This window comes from Ambystoma mexicanum, chromosome 2q, assembly GCF_040938575.1.
Source record: "Ambystoma mexicanum isolate Mex_15411 chromosome 2q, UKY_AmexF1_1, whole genome shotgun sequence".
Lineage (NCBI taxonomy): Eukaryota > Metazoa > Chordata > Amphibia > Caudata > Ambystomatidae > Ambystoma > Ambystoma mexicanum.
Window position 1 is genome coordinate 200,778,173 of NC_090924.1, and position 17,236 is coordinate 200,795,408.

At 43.0% G+C, this 17,236-nt stretch overlaps 1 protein-coding gene across 1 annotated transcript in view; it reads left to right on the plus strand.

The window, feature by feature from the left end:
• The window catches only part of PDXDC1 (pyridoxal dependent decarboxylase domain containing 1), a 1,210,974-nt gene that overhangs the window by 263,784 nt on the left and 929,954 nt on the right, over positions 1–17,236 (plus strand). The window lies entirely within an intron of this gene.

Here is a 17,236-nt window from a genome sequence, read left to right on the forward strand (position 1 = left end):
ACGCCACACAGGATTGGAGTTGGGTCTGCGGAGGCTGAGGGTGAAAAGACTCTGGTGGTGCGGTCTGCTAGAAAAGATTTGATCCAATCAGATGCATTGGAAGAGAAAGCTGCGGCAGTGGAGAGGTGTTTGGTCAGGATTTGGTGGTCGACAAGGTCAAAAGCTGCGGAAAGGTCTAGTAATAGGAGGATTGCAAGTTTGCCTTTATCCTTTACCTCGTCCATTTGAATCTTTAGGTCTAGGAGAGCAGTCTCAGTCCCATGTCTAGGTCTGAATCCGGATTGTCTGAGGCCGAGGAGGTTGTTCACATCTAAGTGTTTCTGGATCTGCAAGCGTGCTCCAAAAACTGGGACTGGGAGAGGGAATCCGCCGAGCGATTGGGGCCCTGTATGTGACCCCATCAGCCAGAGTTACAGTAAATGGACGCCTATCTTGCATCTTCAATCTCCAGAGGGGGACCAGGCAGGGCTGCCCCCTTGACCCGCTTCTGTTCGCTATGACTATGGAAGTACTAGCAGAATATATTAGAGGATCGGCTAGTATACGAGGCATTGATGTAGGTGACCGCACCTTCAAGCTGGTTCTTTACGCCGATGATATCTTGCTACACTTGAGGGACCCCGCTAGGTCGGTCCCCGCCGCCATACAGGTGATTGAACGGTTTGGTGGTTTCTCAGGGTTCAAGATCAACATAGCTAAATCAATGATCTTCCCGTTTGCCTCAGACTTGGACAGCGACCTGGAGGAACTGGACCCTCTGGGACTACAAATTTGCTCCGAGGGGATAACATACCTGGGAATTAACATCGTCAGACCCGACGAAGACTTGAATCAAGCCAATTACCCTCCCCTGTTTGATAAAATATTCAAAGACATGGAGAGATAGGGAAAAGGTCAAATATCCTGGATGGGACGAATAAACGCTATAAAAATGAACCTTCTTCCCAGGGTACTTTACGTCTTTCAAATGCTCCCGCTCGAAGCCCCTGATACTGATGCTTACCTCATAGAAGCTAAACAACGTATGCTGAAATTCATATGGCAAGGCCAAAAACCCAGAGTGGGATACGAAACCCTCACGCTTCCTAAAGACAGAGGGGGACTTGCCCTCCCAGACCTTCAAGCCTACCATAGAGCGGCCCAGCTTAGAGCGTTGGACCCCCATCTCAGGGAAGACCCCGACAAACAATGGATATATCTAGAGAACTCCCATCTGAGTCTGGTCACGGCGGGAGAATGGCTATGGGTCCCTCTGAAAAAGCTCCCTCGCAGAATTATGGCCCATCCAATCCTAGGCACTATGTGGAAGGCATTGGCAAGTAAGGGCAACAGCGACAAAATAACGACCCTCCCCCTTGAGCCACATTTGGTCCACACCAGTACTGGAGATGATACCGGGACACGAACACTATCAACCCTGGTTCGATGCCGGACTATGCAGGGTCGGCCAACTTGTAAAGGAGGAGACATTCATAGGTAAAGAACTGGAAGAGGCCCTGGGGATTGGTACTCTCTCCCCTCTCCTATATTTACGACTTAAAGGCGTCGTAATGAAACCGAAACTAAAACCATGTGTGCAACGAAAGCTCACTCCAGTTGAAAGAATCTTGGACACCCACGTGGAAATGAAGGGACTCATATCTCTCCTTTACGGAACTTTATTGTCTACCAGAGAAGTATCGACCAGGGGCCTCAGGAGGAGATGGGAGGGGATCTAAATATTAGACTTGGAGACAAACTCTGGGGACGCCTCTGTAATAGGGCATACAAGACCTCAATCTCCTGCCAGTATAAGACACATGCCTTTAAACGTCTTCATAGGTGGCAGTATGATCCAGTTAAACTCTCCAAGATGTTCCCTGATGTGGTCCCCAAGTGTTGGCACGGTTGTGGAGAAAGAGCCAACTACTGGGACATGTGGTGGACATGTTAGAAAAAAAAAGACACCAATCTGAAACTGAAGAAAGGAATCGTGTTGGGCCTCATCAGCTCCTTACCGCTTGATTACCAGGATGTCTTCAAAAAAGAGCAAGCCTACGTTCTGCCCCCGCACAGACCCTACGGTTTTTAAATAGATCTTGTACCCGAAGCCCAGATTCCTTGGAGCCGAATTTACGCTCTGACAGAACAGGAAAATCAGCATCTTAGAACTTACCTAGATCAGTACCTGGTGAACTGTTTCATTCGTTCGTCCAAGTCACCTATTCCTCGCCCTTATTCTTCGTGCCTAAAAAGGAGACGGACTTAAGAATTTGCATCGACTATAGAGTCATCAGTCAGATCACAGTAAAAAATCTATATCCTTTAGCACTTATACCAGAGCTCCTGGACCAAGTGAAACATGCTCACATCTACACAAAACTGGATTTAAGAGGAGCATACCATCTTGTAAGAGTAAAAGAGGGAGATAAGTGGAAAACAGCCTTCCGCATGAAGTATGGGTATTTTGAATACAAGGTCATGCCCTTCGGGCTATGCAATGCCCATGCGGCGTTCCAATTCTTTATGAATGATGTACTCCGTGAATTACTGGACGTTTGAGTTCTTGTTTACATTGACAACATTCTTATCTACTCAAATTCCATGGAAGAACATGTAGGCCATTTCCGGGCAGTCTTGGAGAAGCTTCGACAACACCAATTGTATGCCAAGTTGGAAAAATGTTTTTTTCCATATAACCGAGGTTGAGTTTCTCGTTTTATGCTCTCACCACAAGGCATACATATGGATACACGCAAGGTGGATGCAATCCTCCAATGGCTCTCACCAACATCCACGAAAGGAGTGCAAAGCGTGATCTGATTCGCCAACTTTTACCGTCGGTTTATACCTGGTGTTTTCGCAAATTGTACATCCAATTACCTCCTTGTTAAAGAAAAATCAAAAGTTCCATTGGTCGACAGAAGCTGAAGAAGCCATTTCCCTGGACACTATAGCAGCTTGTATCTTTAAGGGGAAAAACGTGTCCCTTTTCCTCGAACATAGGTATCCTTGGCCTGAACAAAAATTCATCGGGAGTTCTTATTGTTCTGTCTGCCAGTCCTGGCAGCCATGCCATTAGAATGTGGAACACATACTGAAAGATCTCTGGTTCTAATGGGATTGCTCTTATAGCTATTTGTCCTACAAATGCCATGATCATTTCACACACGTAATGCATACCTGGCGTTGAACACACTATACCTTCATCAGTAAACAAGATTGTCATATTTAATTTTGTCATTAAATCTCGTCCCAATATATTAACATGTGTTTGCTTCGAATATAGCAGTGGCACCTTCATGTCACATTCTCCTAAAGTAACTGGTAATTCTTCTGTAAAAGGGACTCGACTTGTAGCTCCTGTGCATCCCTGAGTATTCATGGCATTGCTAGACATTAAAAATGTTCCCTCTCGTATACATGAGCGGGTTGCACCTAGGTCTACGAAAAATGTTTGCCTCCTTTTCTGACGTCCACCCTTGGGTCCTCATGGGGGGTTTGGTGTCATGGATAGTATGGAACACATCAGGTCTCCCAGTGAGCTGTCCTATTGCGGGTACAGCCTTGTCCCATCATTCGTAAAAAGGATTCCCTCCATCAATAGTGACACCCTCTATTCTAGGAGTTATTGACTGCCCTGTGTTTGTGTTCTGCTGAAGCTGCATAGGTGACTGCTGCGACTGTCTTGTGGCGGGGTACCTGCTGTGGTTGCAAGCCTTGCTGCATTTGACATCCCCCCCCTATTGAAAAGTGTCCATTTTGCACAAACCCTTCACTTCTAAATGTGTGAAACAAATGCCCCGTCATTCCACACGTCCAACATACAGACGGTGGTCTCCCGATCTGCCCATTTTGCATACTCTGAATACCATTCTGCATATTTTGAAACCCACCTTGGTTATTCTGAAAGTCTGATTGGAGGTAGAGATGCACACCACTACTAATTTGTAGGCTCTGTCAATATGTTAAGCGACTAGAGGTATCCATTAAATGTTTTTTCGGTGCACCCAGTTAGTAAAGTGCTACCTTTACTGGACAAAGCAAAAAAACTGGGAGATTCACCGCAAACAACCACGATGAACAAACTGGGGCACAGCAATGAGCAAATAAATTGCAATCTTTCTTTGGAGCCAAATGGGCAAATTCGATAATTCAACCACACAAAAATCAAAGCTTTAAATTAAAGTATTATTATTTAAAAACTATTTCTTTTTGAGCATACAAGTGTATTTTCACATCATCATACAAATGTCTTTGCAAATTATATCATTACACTTTTTAACAAAGAGTTTTACTTTGGGAGAATCACTCTTCTTGTGAACATACTTGTTACATAAATACACAACTTGACATTTCCATTTTTACACAATCCCAATACTTTGATGGGAATGAGTCACTAGGTAACTGTGACTACTACTGTCTCTTTTGCCCTATCTCCAACTACGCGTTTCGGGCGCTTCCCGCCCTTCTTCAGGTTTGAAAATTGGGTTGTATTCTTTTTCCAATTTCCTGCAAAAAATATAATAAACTAAGTCAGGACTCTACTTTGTTAGAACACTCAATAGTGTACTGAATTGTAAAAATGTGCCTATACACACTAACTTTTGAATCAGTCTTGGAGCTTGGTTGAGATGCCTCTATTCTTGAAGCTCGTGATGGTCACTGAAAAATACGTATACAGATTGCTACGGTGTAACTTCAGATGTAATGTGCGTAGTGCAGCGGGATCTCGCGCTAATAAAAAGCGCTGGGTCCAGCTGCACACCATCAGGATTCAGACTGGCTACAAATGCCCTTATGTTAGCGTAGAAAGTGCATACTCCAGCTGAGTTGTAGATAATTTACACGTGGGGACGATCGAGTACTTGTGGTGAGTTTCAATCCTCCTTATGTAATAAGTGGACAGAGTCGTGCAAGCATATGAAATGTTTATTTTACCAATAGGCAAGTCTAGTGTAAGTGACACCGCACAGAGCTTCTAAATGTAATCCAGCTTTGCAAGCATGTTGCCCCAAATGCAATTCCACCATGGCAAACTCTATTCATATGTATTGGAACTGCCCCCCGGTAAGAGCATTTTGGGAGGAAGTTGCTGAGATAGTTAGTGATATTGTTGGACTGTCTATACCTGCGACACCGCTTAAGTACTTGTTGGGGGATATAGGCAAGGCAACAGTAAGGGTACGTCGCTTTGTAGCTGTTGCAGGTGCGGTGGCCAAGAGGAACATTTTGCAGGCCTGGAAAGCTAAAACTGCCCCCAGTCATAAGACCTGGCTAAGAGATTTACTATATGTCCACGAGTCTGAGGAACATTATGATCGGTCCGTATCGGCGGTGTGCACACCTAAGGATATTTGGGCCCCCCTGCGGGACTACCCATCATCCTCTAGGAACAGTGAAGAGGAGACAATTTCCTGAATTCTCCTATGTTCTGCCCGATGAGGCTGCTTGTTAGGCTTTTACTGAAATTGTACAGTGCCATGTACTGGGTCTCTGTGATACTTGGTGTTGATGCCGTCGCTGCACGAATATTGTGAACGGAATTTGTTAAGCGATGGAGACTGATCCTAAACAAATGCTCACTAGACCAAATATTTTTAACAATTGAAGAGCTATCCAAATCTCTCACCTCAATAGAAGTAGATCTTGAGTGTACAAAAAAAATCTTTAGCAGGGTTTATGACCAAGGAGAAACTAACCTCACTTCTCACGGAAGTCGATGCTAAATTGGAAACCTACAAATGAGAAATTGAATCAAAAAATATCAGAAAATTGAGGAGAGACATGTTAGATTACAAACTGGATATCGTATATACATGGAAAGATTGTTACCAACAGACAATCAAAGAGGTACCAGACCAGCCTGGAACAAGAATAAGAAAACTCCAAATTCAGCACCCACATCATCTGATGCATAATGGATACTGTAAAATACAAGATGGAAATATTGAGACAACTGAATGATCAAGACACATATCTAGAAATCTAGGACCCCACAGACCAAGTTCGTGAGATTATTAAACAGACATTGTATGAAGCGGAAGACTCGGAAATCATTACTCACAAAACCAAAGCATTTTTAACCAATTTGCATCCAATAATGCCAGTTATCTACGTATTACCGAAGATGCACAAGAACCTGTCGGATCCTCCTGGTCGACCCATCATTGTGGCCAATAATAGCTTATTGGAACCTATCGCAAAGGTTATTCAACCGATCACACGTAAATGTACAACTTACATACAAGATACTAATGACTTGTTAAGAATATTGGAAATTACATCATTCAATCCTGAAACTGATTTATTGTTCACCATGGACGTGACAAGCTTGTACACTAATGTTACCCATCAAGGAGGACTAGAGGCTATGAAATGGATGCTGTTGAACACTGGTGAAACAGTGAAGAGTGACCATCTATTCATTATGAAATGGCTAAGCATAGTTCTCAAAAATAACTTCTTCTCTTTTGAAAATTGATACTTCATTCAAATATCCGGTACCTCGATGGGTGCAGTCATGGCACCGAGTTACGCCAATATTTATATGGTGTACTTAGAAGAGACAAGAGTGATCACCAATCCAAGATGGAACAATAAAATTAAAGTGTTTGACAAGACTTATAGATGATTTGTTTGTAATCTGGGAAGGTAGCGAAGAAGAGTAGAAGGAATTCTTTGAATATATGAATCAGTTGGCACCACAGATCAAATTTACACACAAAATCAGTAAAACCAGTATTACATTTTAGATGTCAAGATTTACTGGAAGACTGACACATTAGCTACAACAATCTTCACAAAGGATGTTGACAGGAATAGCTTGCTTCTTGCTTCAAGCTTCCATCAGAAGAAAACTATAACTAGTATCCCACTCAGTCAGTTTCTAAGAAACAGAAGCATCATTTCAGAAGAGGAAGACTTTGTGGTTAAATCCACAGAATTAAAGGAGAGATTCATCCGGAGAGGTTACAGTGAACAAATTAAATTGAACAAATTCTATCGGAACACTATACAACTGTGAGTAACATCTCCAGAACAGAAGCCCTTAAACCTAAAGAAAAAAACAAAGATACAGATTTGGTATATGTCACTACCTTCTCACAACAGAGCAGTAAAATCAAGAATATCATCAAGAAAAATTGGAGTGTGTTGGAACTCGACCCTACATTAGAGAATTTATTTCCCACTCCACCACTGTTCGCACATAGTAAAAGTAGATCATTGAAAGACCATTTGATCAAATCAGACTTTACTCAAAAGAGCAATCTTAAGAAACAATAAAGGGGCACCAAACCGTGCAACAATTGTAACTGCTGTAACAATATACTAAAGGGCAATTCCATCTGCCATCCGCACAATGGACAAAGGATTGCATTGTCTCATACATCTACGTGCGATAAGAAGGATGTAATATATGGCATTAAGTGCCCTTGTGGCATGTACTATGTCAGACTAACAAGCAGGAAAGCAAAAACAAGATGAGGGGAACACAAGTCTAATATCAGGAATCTCCTTACCAAATCACTTGTGGCACAACATTTTGTCTCAGAAAGACACACTATAGCACAAATTAAATTTGTGATCCTAGAATTAGTCAAACTTCCAAGGAGGGGGGGGGGGGTAATTTAGTCAAATTGTTGCAGCAAAGAGAGGTATTCTGGATAGAAAAAATGGACATTATGTACCCCATGGAATGAACATTGATTGGGATTTGAACTGTTATTTATGAGGATTGAACATCTCATCTATGTGTAATGATGTGATTCTGAACAGGTCCCCTTAACCAGTATTTACATATGTGGGTATACATCAGGATTCAGTTGTATTCTAAGTTATGAACGCATTATATGCAGGCACTCATATGATTAAGTGTTCATTAAAGTGTTTTTCCTCCTACTGGTATTAACATAAATTACAACACGTATGTTTTTTTTATAGTGTTTAATTCATGTTATGCTGAGATTAATAGCATTTACCACGCTCTCTGAAATGTGTGTATGTCAACGAAACACGTATTATTTATCGCTCTCTGAAATGTGTGCATGTAAATACGAAGACATAGAGTTCCACCAATAATATACTATTAGGTTTACTGTCAGAGCAAAATTACACTCAGTATTGGATGTTAAACAACAAGAGAACTTTAGCCCAAGGTCAGGTCTCTATTTTGGTTGCACAGCGTTTAAAGACCGAGGTACCATTACAAAATGGCTCCCGCGTCACAGGCGCTATGGAAATAGTAAAGGGCACTCTCAGAAGTACCTAGTCCCCAGTTGCCTAGCGACAGACTGTGGAGTGCGAGAACGTTGCCGCGGAGCAGAGTTTCACTCGCGCTGTCAAGACACAGAGAAGGTAACCATATTTTCGACACAGCACATTATAAGAAATAGAGATAGTGTTTATATTTGCAGAGAATGATTGATCATTCATTTTCTATAATAGGAGAGTAACCATAACTGCAGAACCACGGAAGAATAGATCCCAGTTACAGGAACACGCTAGACGCCAGCAGTCGCCGTGGCAATGTGCACGGGACTCGGATGCAGGTAGGCGAGAGCTTAAAGTTTGAATGCCACATCAGGAATACATTCACTTATACTAGACTTGCCTATTGGTAAAATACACATTTCATATGCTTTCAGGACTCTGTCAACTTATTGTATAAGGAGGATTAAAACTCACCACAAGTACTAGATCGTCCCCACATGTAAATTATCTACAACTCAGCTGGGGTAAGCACATTTTACGCTAACATAAGGGCATTCGTAACCAGTCTGAATCCTGACATTGTGCAGAGGGACCCAGCGCTTTTTATTAGCCCGAGAGCCCTCTGCACTACGCACATTAAATCTGAAGTTACACCGTAGCAATCTGTATATATATTTTTCAGTGACCATCATGAGCTTCAAGAATAGAGGCATCTCAACCAGGCTCCAATACTAATTCAAAGGTTAGTGTGTTTAGGCACCTTTTCACAATTCAGTACACTATTGAGTGTTCTAACAAAGTAGAGTCCTGACTGTTTATTTATTATATTTTTTGCAGGAAATTTGAAAAGAATAAAACCCAATATTCAAACCTGAAGAAGGGTGGGAAGCGCCCGAAACGAATAGTTGGCGATGGGGCACAGGAGACACTAGTAGTCACAGATACCTAGTGACTCATTCCTATCAAAGTATTGGGATTGTGTAAAAATGGAAATGTGAAGTTATGTATTTATGTAACAAGTATGTTCACAAGAAGAGTGATTCTGCCAAAGTAAAACTCTTTGTTAAAAAGTGTAATGCTATGATTTGCAAAGACATTTGTATGATGATGTGAAAATACACTTGTATGCTCAAAAAGAAAAGCTTTAAAAATAATAATACTTTAATTTAAAGCTTTGATTTTTGTGTGGTTGAATTATCGAACTTGCCTATTTGGCTGAAAAGAAAGATTGCAATTTATTTGCTCATTGCTCTGCCCCAGTTTGTTCTTCGTGGTTGTTTGTGGTGAATCTCCCAGTTTTTTTATTCTGAAAGTTTCCCTGATTACTCTGCCTATTCCCTTGATAACCTGCCATCCTCGTGGAGTAAATCCACCACTGTTTTGATTATTCACCTGCACGTGTTTACTGTCTGCGGTGAGTTCGACCCGTCTACGCTGGTCAACATTGCCCCTCCAGTGGCGTACTTGGTTAATTTTTTCTGCACCAACTTCGCCTCCTCACCTTTGCAGGCATTGTCCTTTTTGCGATTCTTTTCTTGTAGGAGTCTGCAATAATGCTCAATGGTCAGCTAAATTTGCGACCATGGCTTAGCCTCTATCCCCACTAACTTCTTGAGCTGTTTCTGTACTGGCTCTGGCAGCCCTTGGCATAATATATGGTAGATTACTGGTATAGATTTCCCCCAAGATAAATGCGTTTCCAACGCCCAAGAATCCTGAAAATTTTGAATATAAACCAACGGATCATCTCCTTCCTGCATCTTTTTTGTCATTATAGCTCCCATATCAGACATGTCCGGATATAATACTCGAAGCGCTTTCTAGACTTCCGCTCTACAGTTATTGAATGGTGCTCCATCGTGAGCGGTGTTGACTAGTCACACCAGGGTACCCTGTCCTCACGTCATCAGCTCACTCTCTCCTTTTATGTCCCCTATAGCCAACTCGTTTCCTCCCGTCATTCTATCTAATTCATGTATCCATTTCCCAGCTCCAGAAGTTAAAGTTGGGAGTTTACACCTTAGATTATCTTTATCCATCTGGGGCCACGGTATATACTGTGGTCTGGCACCTCTTTTTTTCTAACAAAGGAAACTGTGACGCCCCAAACTAATTCTCATCTCTCAACATTTGTCTGTCCACTGCAGGGACAATATTGCCACATCGCCGTCTACCTGGCAATGATCTTAACCTACATAGATAAGGCGGCGACTCCCCCCTCTGACCGTGGAGTTGCCCCCTAGGTCGGCCTGACTGTGTCAAGGGCTCTGTCGCTTTAGACACAGGCACATTTAAATCCGACCATCTTACTACTTTATCTATAGAAAAGCATCCCTCAGACCCACATAGGTCATCTCTCCCTTCCCCATGGAAGGCTTCCCTTTCTTCTTCTGACATTTATTCTGCCCAACTTGTGCAACCTCTCTCGTCTCCATGTCTATTTAGAGACAGTCTGTCCAAAGACAGCTCCTTATGTCTCGCACTACATGAGGCTTCCCCCGTGTCATATAACTGAGTGCTCTCAAGACTGTTGTTAGGGAGAATTCTCTCTTTAGGCTGAATTTCCTAACCTAGCGATTCCCCCAGCAGCTTTGCTGGATTTCTGGAGTTTGTTTTTTCCTCCTGCCAAGAGTGAGACTCTTTTTCTCCCACTCTTGAACATGGTTAATGGTATTCCTTTGATTGGTAATGTGTTTTATGGGCTATGGGGTCTTTTACTCCATAGGGTCTCATGTGTTTTTCCTATGTGTGTTACACAGCACCCTCCGTGCAGTAGCACAGGGGTGTCATAGTGACACCCCACCATAGACTCCATACCCTGAGACTGACTACTGTCTCCCAGGGCATGTAAAGTCACCATTGGCTTTACTAGTCCCAAATTATTAACAGAAACCAGTACAAACCATCATATTGTGGACGTACTGGTCTGGGCAATTCGGTTGCCCCGGGGTCTGTTAATCGAGGGGGCACGTCTCCGTCCCCCCGATCGAGTTTTGGCTGGTGGCAGTGGAAACTACTTTTTATATTCGACCGCAAATATTTTCCTATGGGATTTTCCCATTGTTCGAGGCTACCAACTTTAATTAATTAATTCTCATAGCCTCGAACATACCGCCGGTTTATTTAATTAATATTAATTCTCCGGTTCGTATTTTTTGCCAAGACTCGATTCTAAAATGGCGTTTGTGTTCTCTTCTGTGACTCCAACCCAAGTCGAGCCCTTTGTCCCACTTTTTGGCGGGCTTCTCCACAGAAGCCTTCAAAAGTGGTGCCAATCTGTCTGGGTACCACAGGAGGTGTGGGAGGGGGTTTAGGCACCCTGGACTGAGTTACCTTGGTAACTCAAGTCACACTCTTGTGTGATTGGCCCAAGTGGTGAGCCGGCCCACCACTTAGCATGTTTGAGTGACAGCTAGGCTGAGTGAATGGGGGTTCTCTGCATAAAAGCAGGGCTTTGGGGACTGGAACTTCAGAAATCGCCACAGGACCTGAGAATCCGACGAGGGAGAAGCTGAGCCGACCTAACACGACAACACCACCGGTGGAGCCCTGCGGAACCGACTCGCCACTTCCCGACGACAGAGAAGATCTCCCAGCTGGAGAGGCTTCTTCCCCTGACTGGTGGGCAAAACCAGTTTACCTTTCTTTCTTCGCACCCCAGCCCGGTTTGTGGTCGAACTGCCCGTGCCAAGCACCCTGGCAGCCGGATAGCCACTCCCCACTGAACCGCGAATCACCGGACCGCTCCTTGTTCCTGAGAAACTCTGCGGCTGGTTTCTTCCCTGGCAGTGCAACGGACTCCTGTCTTCCTCCACGACGAGATCCTCTCTTCCCCCGGACGAAACACCGACTTACACCCGCTGCCAGAAACAACTGCCCCCGCTGGAGTGTTCTCACCACTTAAAGGTACCGTGTCCGCCCGGCCTCCCTTTCTAAAGATTGCAACAAGTTAATAATAACTCCTTAACCTTCTGGACTGGGCTGGCCGCCTTGACCCTCTAACTGGTCCCTTTCTTGGTCCAACTCCTTTTTTGAACCGTTAAGAGACGTTTGTTCACTGCAACCGTGTGACCTTGGACACATTTCGTTTTGATCCTCTTAAAGCGGATCCAGCCTATTGACTCACGGTGTTACTTTGCCTTTCCCTCTTGTGTGTTCGTGAAAAAGTGTTGGGATCTGTTTCAATTTATTCTCTGCTTTTCTCTCCCTTTTTAAAAACGAATTATTAGAGTGCCATCTACGTTAAGCGCTCACCGCTGTCTGAAAATAAGTGGGGCTTTACTTAAGACTTGTCTAATTCTTTTAAGGGAGTGTACATCTTTTAGTGACCGTGTTTTCGAATTGCTTATTATTAGTGCCTGTGTGTTTTTCTAGATGTGATTTTAAATAAATAATTATATCTCTTTTACACCAAGCCTTGGTCAGTGTTTGCTTGTTCTACTGCGTTCTCTTGACCTATTGTGAATACTCTGTATACTGCCTAACCCTTCTTGAGGGAAGTCTGACTGCTCAGCCACAGCTACCAAGTGAATCTGTGTGGTACAGACTGCTACCAAGTGGGTTTACTTCCAAACGCCTGTAGTCCTAAATCTTTTGCAGTGGTCCCAGAGGGAACTGCACAGGTTTCTGCCTAACACCTGTCATTTTTTTCCCTTCCCCTTTGGCTCTTTCTGAGCTATCATGTCGTGGTATACTTTATCAATCGCTTCCCCTATGCTCCTTAAGTCAAACTTTTACGCTCCATATCATCGTCAAATTCTCTTTGCTTTCTAGCTTCCTTTCTCACTCTGCCTTCCTCTTTCTTTTTCATATCCCTCCTTTCATTTGCCCTTCGTATCTCCTCATCCCTTCGCCTTTGCATCCTTTCATCCCTTAACTTTTGCTCCTCTTCTATTATTTTTCTTTCTAACCTCTCCTGCTCATCAACTGTTCTTTGTTTGTCACGTTTTATTTGATCTTCTGCTCTCGTTTTTTAGCTTGCTCATCTTGATAGAACTGCTCTCGTCTGTATTTTCTTTTTGCGCCTTCACCCTTTAATAGTCTTCTCTTTATCTTTTTTTTATCTTGCTCATCTTGATCTCCCCTTTGTCTTACATCCTCAACGCCTTTACCAATGAGTTTAAGCAAAATCTGACCTCCCATCCATTAGTTCTGTAAGAGCACTACCTCATCAGTTTTATCTATTTCTCCCTTCCATCTCTTCATTTCTCCTCCTCCTATCTAGAGATGTTCTTGCTCTATTACTTCTCTCCTTATCGCGTCTCTCCTTGTCCCTCGGTACCTTGGAGATATCCTTCTCACTGTTTTTCTCTGGGCCCTCATCACTACTTTGCATAGGTGACTCGTAAGCCGGGTTGCTACACTCTGTCGCTGCTTTACGTTCCCTTAATGGATATAACCCATCATCTTTCTTTTCCTCGTCTTCTATTTCAGACGGCGCGGGCAGAGTAGAGGGCTCTTCACCCCCCTCACTGCAACATAAAGTATCCAATCTAATGGAGGCTCCTCTTCCTTCTCTTGTTGGAACGTTTTCCAAAGCTCTAAGCTTTTTGTCTGTGGTTCCTTTAACTCATTCTGCTCTGTACTGTCTAAGCTTAGGTACATGTTTCTGCAACTGCTTGCAAAGGTACACAAGTGGAGTAGCATCCTCCATTCTTAACCCTTCACTTTTATTTTTGGCAACGCTTGTTTGCTTTAATCACAGGTTTTAAATACACGTTAAAAAAAAAAAATATATATGAGCGAGCGCCAATCGTCGCAAGCTTCACTCCCGTTTATCCACAATTTTACATTAATCTTGCTAAAAAACGGTATACACGCTTTTCGCCGACCTATTTTTCAACGTGGGACTTTTCATCGTCAGAATTTTCATCGCCAAAAACCCAGTTTTTTCAATTTTTTATTTTGGGTGTGTTTTGTAGGGTTGGGGTATGATTATAATAGTAAGGGGGGTGGTGTGGGGGGGTATCCCCCCAGAATAAAAAAAAACAAAAAACAGGGTTTTTGGCGATGAAAATACTGACGATGAAAAGTCCCACGTTGAAAAATAGGTCGGCGAAATAACATAGAACCTAAAAAACAACCATCAAGTGTAGTTTAGACAATCACTTTCTTTTCCTCAACTTCACACTTCACCCATTTATCAAAAAATAAAAAATTCCGTGGCTATGACGTCATTGTGCTTTCAAAACCACATAAAACAGACAGACTTGACCGTCGCATAATGTTTTCTACGATCTTCTTCCTTAAGATTCGTCTTACCCTTTAAAACAAATGCTCCTCGCGGAACTTAAATCTATCTCTTTAGAACCACCTTTAATCGGTCCCGTCTTCTAAGTGATCCACAAACGGGATTGTAGATAAAATTTCTTCTAACGTTCTTTAAAACTTAGGTTTTCTTTTTCACTCCTACTTTCATTACGTTATCTTGCCTCCCTCTGTTACTCTCCTTTATTTTACTACGCATGCACCAATTTGCCATACTCCTCAGTTTCTACTCACCATTTGCATATTTTCTTCTTCTTCGGACACTCGGGCTCGCCACCTCCGTTACTGCCTCTTCAAATTGTCGTCCGTTCTGCTTGTCATAGAAGTGGGAGGGGATTTTTATAGAAAATAAAGGGACCCGTCACACTTTCCTTACAAGGATGTATCAGTCTTTTACATGGTCAAGTTTATCTATGGGGAGCTTCACGCCCTGTCAGCCGAATGGCAAAGGTTGTGCAATATTACAGACTCTAAAGTTTACTTATCGATGGTCGATGGACTTTTAAAGAACAATCCTCTCTCTGCTACCAAGTGAACTGGGTTCTCAAGACCTTTTAAGATGAGTAGCAATACCCTGTAGATGGATGGGGATGCAGATTTTTTTCATTCATCAATAATCAAAATGACTCAGGTAGTTTGGCAAAAGGGGAGTCCATTTTAATAACAAGTATATAAAACGGCGAGTAAAACTAACATCAGCAGTCGTTCAATCCTCTTACTCAATGCATCTTAGTAGAAACTGAGGTTATATTGCCTAAAATCATCATCATTGATGTTGACATGCGTCACTACCTACGTGGCAAACTACAAAAAACTATCGGAGAGAGAGATTGGTTCTAAGTGAATGTCTAAACATAATTTCCATATCAGTATAGAACTTGAAGGAAAGTGATACAGTGCTTAACATCAGGTAAGCCCTCCCCAAACATGGCCACTAAGAACGTCACTAAATACACAACGTTTAGCAGCATGCAGACTGAACATCTGGGTGCTAGTGGGTTCATCTAGAAACCAGCTTCACACCAATTATTATATCAATCCACCACCTCAACAGTTCAGTGTCAATTAGTGCTTTGAAGTTTGGCCTTGGGTTTATTCTTTGCTCTGAGAATTTTAAGCAGTGTAGGCACAGCCGGCGTTCGTGCGTAGGTTTGACCACCTCAATTGTCCAATTTATTCCTTCCATGTGACTGGACACCATGAAATCGGGCTTTTCGTGTATTTAATATTCTTTTTTAATAGTCCTCTGACATATTTTGTTTTGCTCAAGCTTCCTGAACAGGGGCCCCTTATTCCTTCACACAGTTTGTATCCAATGTCAGCCAAGTCCTGTTTGATAAGACTTTTGGCTTCCTGGCTCGTCCTTTCTCCGTTTGCTAGATTCACTCGTGCAATGAAATATTTCTTTTAAATGTAACACACTGAAGTGAGGCCTATATGTTCAGCACAGCTTTATAACGTATACTGGAAATATCCATCTTTTATTTGTCCATATGCATCTATAGAGGTGTGTGTATGTATATATATATATATATATATGTATTGGCGCGTGTCGCGGTCTATCCATTATAAGCTTACAGCTAGCGTCACAATCACTTTGCTGCTTGCGTTTCTTCTGCATCTGTACACGTGTAAAATGATTTGATATCTTCATTTGTTTCTGCGACATAAGCTTATTCATCCTGAGCCCAAGATGTCACTTATTCTTGTTGCTTTCTTGATGCCTTATAGAATATCTGCATTCTCTGATCTCTGCATCTCATCTGTGTGTTATCTTTTCCCATGTGACGTCACCATTCATTCTTGCCTTTTAACCGCTCTGCTTCTCCAGGAATCTAATTCAGATGGCCATCGTTTTGTCTTGTGTGTGGGTACGGTTTTCTCAATGGGTACCTTGCCTCCCAGATTCTCTTTGGTATTGGTACTCTTATGGGTACGGCACAGAGTCCATGCTCTGCTCTTTGCTGGTTCAACTGTTCCGCATATGTCAAATTCTTTGGTTCCCATTCTATATGTAATATGGACGAGGCAGTTTGTGGGCGAGTACTTAGCTCCTCCTCTACAGAAGTTTAACAGCCGACCCCATAAGATGAGCACTTGGGTAAATAAGGATAGGCCAAAGGAAGTCTACATGCTGTGGTTTAAAGCTCCATCATGTATGAGAGGAATGCATAGATTGTCATAGGCTATGTACGCCCAGTAGCCAGATGGAAAGGAAGGTTGTACTGTGGGCCTCATTCCGAGGTGGCCGGTAAGGGGTTAACGGCACCAGTAATGGTGCCGGAGCCGTCAACCCCTTAGTGCCCCGTTACGAGTCTGCTTGCGGGACCCGCAAAGGGCGCCTGGTAAAACCAGGCGCCCTTTGCGGGTCCCGCTAGCAGACCAGGGAGCTAACAACGGGCCCGTTGTTAGCACCCTCCCCATTCCCATTGAGCCCTATGGGCGCTCGAATGGGAATGGGGAATTACCGGGTCCTCCAAGGTTGGAATGGCCCGTTAATTCCTCGTTTAAGGGACCCGGACCCGGTACCCGGTAAGGGGGTAACCATGCCGCAAATTGCACATGATTTCCTCCAAGGTCGTAATGACCCCCTTGTTGAAATCCCATGCCCAGGACTGAACAGCTCAAATGTTGCATCAACAGAAGGTCGGAACTACCTCCAAAATGGTTTACGTTTTCAACCTGTATTTTAGTGAGTTGAGTCTTAGAACTCTTAATGGTCACAAACAAGGAAGGGGGTAGGACACAATACAAGTATTCAGATGCTTGAATGAAG